At 34.3% G+C, this 2,356-nt stretch overlaps 1 non-coding gene across 1 annotated transcript; it reads left to right on the top strand.

Annotated features, from left to right (window-relative positions):
- The first annotated feature begins 1,150 nt into the window (after window positions 1–1,150).
- LOC133799041 (small nucleolar RNA R71) lies at window positions 1,151–1,257 on the top strand. The gene has a single exon (XR_009876249.1). It is a non-coding gene; the product is annotated as a small nucleolar RNA R71 (small nucleolar RNA).
- Window positions 1,258–2,356: the final 1,099 nt, after the last annotated feature.

The raw sequence follows: 2,356 nt of genomic DNA, 5'->3' as shown, positions 1-2,356 counted from the left end.
TCTTCAGTTAATGCAACAATTTCATAATCCTCAATTTTTCTTTCATTAGACAATATCTCCTTCATAAACTTCACATAACTAGGAATTTTTTCTAAAGCCTCTGCAAATGGGATGTTAATATGAAGTTTCTTAAATACTTCAAGGAATTTGGAGAATTGTTTGTCAAGATTAGCCTTTTGAAACCGTTGAGGATATGGAATTTTGGTGTAAGCTCAGAATATTTTGGCTTTTCTGGTTTTGGAAGGTCTTCAGTAACCTCCTCTTGAATTTGACTAATAACTTGTTGATTCTCTATATTCTTCCATTTTTCTTCCACTGTAGGTCCTTCATACTTAGTCCCACTCCTCAAAATGACAGCTTGACATTGTTCTTTAGGATTTACCTCTGTGGAACTAGGCAAATTTCCTTGTTGTCTACTAGAGAGCATTTGGGCCAATTAACTTATTTGTGTCTCCAAACTTACGATGGAAGACTTTGTCTCTGTCATGAATTGATTTAATTGGTCTGGCTGAATTGTTGGTGGGTTCATTTGAGGATGTGGTGGTGGATGAGCTGGGCATGGGATTGGATCATAATATGGTCTAGCATGTAATCCATAAGTTGATTGATGAGGGGTTGTTGAGGTGGGTACTGTGGCTATTGTGGTTGTAACTCATGATTATTTTTCCAAGACAGATTAGGATGATTTTTCCATGCAGGTGTACAGGAATTTGAGTAAGTATTGCGTGCAGGTCTTGAAAAATTACCTATATCCTGTGCCTGTTCCAAGGGCATATTGTTTACATCTATTGAGCAACTATCTGTGCTCGGGCATTGTTCATAAGAATGAGGTCCTCCACAAATCTCACAACTCATGATATTCTGTACTTACATTGCTTTCGCGGCGAGATTAGTTTGTTGTAGTTTTTTGGTTAGAGATGCTACTTGAGCGGTCAATAGCGTTATTGGATCTGTTTCTAAGACTCATGCTACTTTCTTGTTCTCACGCTCAGTAGGCCAATTATAATTATTCATAGCCATCTTTTCCAACAGCTCATACGCTTCATTAGTGCTTTTTCTCATAAACGCTCCTCCTGATGTTGCATCTATAATTGTTCTTGTATTTCCCCCCAAACCATTGTAAAAAGTATGAACTAACAGCCACTTCTAAATTCCATGATGTGGGCATCTCCTTTGCAATTCCTTAAATTGTTCCCTTGCATCATATAAAGACTCCCCATCTAGTTGATGGAAGCTGTTAATTTATCCTCTTATTTTGGCTGACTCGGCAGGAGAAAAATATTTACCAAGAAACTTCTGAGCCAAATCTTCCCAAGTAAGTATAGAGTTGGCTTGTAAAGAATTCAACCAACTCTTAGCTCTGTCCCTTAGTGAAAATGGGAATAGTCTCAATCGTACAACATCGTTACTCATTCCATTCATTTTAAATGTCGCACATAACTCCAAAAATTTTGTGATATGTAGATTTTGATCCTCATTTAGTAACCCTCCAAATTGTACACAATTTTGCACCATCTGAATAATTGAGGGTTTTATCTCAAAATTGTTAGCCTCAACAGTTGGAGGATGAATGCTTGAATGTATCCCCGTAACAGTAGGGAGTACATAATTCCTTAATGGAGGATCAGCTTCAGCTACATTACCTATATTTGCATTATTGTTGACAATGTTATTTGCGTTCTCAGCCATGGTAAAGTCTAGCCTTTTCTTTATCTTTCGATTCTTTCTACACGTTCTCTCAATTTCAGATTTATTGGTATGATTTTCTTTTGTCTACTTCCTCGCATATACCAACAATTCTTGAAACACAATATAGCCTTGATTCAAATAAATGTTAAACAATAAAAATAAAATAAAATAATTAAAATACCAAATTAAAACAAATAACAATGAACTATGATATTGGAAATTAAGTCCACGGAAATGGCGCCAAAAACTTGATCGTGAAAATATGTATATACGCAAGTGCATGCAATCGATTAAAGTAATATATGATAAGTAAAGTATCATTCCCTCGAAGACTATCTTCCAAGTACCACTAATTGTTCTTTAAATTTCTATTTGGGTACTAAGAATTTTATTTTTGGATTTAATTTTAAATTTGAAAATACTTTAAACAAAAACAACTAAATAAAAGATTTAAATCACTATGAAAAAGACCTAGGGTGTTAATTTCATCAACTTTTCATTCTACTAATTTTATTAATCAATTCTAGATTTCTTTCTTTCTATTCTAATAGCAGGTTAACATAAATTGATTCCTATTCTTTTTCAAGATATAAGATCTCAGCCTATATGTAGGTTTTCTACATCTATGTGATAAACTTAAACATGTAGAAGGAATTAAGCACGGAAA

The sequence above is a fragment of the Humulus lupulus genome, chromosome 8, assembly GCF_963169125.1.
Source record: "Humulus lupulus chromosome 8, drHumLupu1.1, whole genome shotgun sequence".
In the NCBI taxonomy this organism is placed as follows: domain Eukaryota; kingdom Viridiplantae; phylum Streptophyta; class Magnoliopsida; order Rosales; family Cannabaceae; genus Humulus; species Humulus lupulus.
This window is presented reverse-complemented; position numbering and strand designations above follow the sequence as displayed.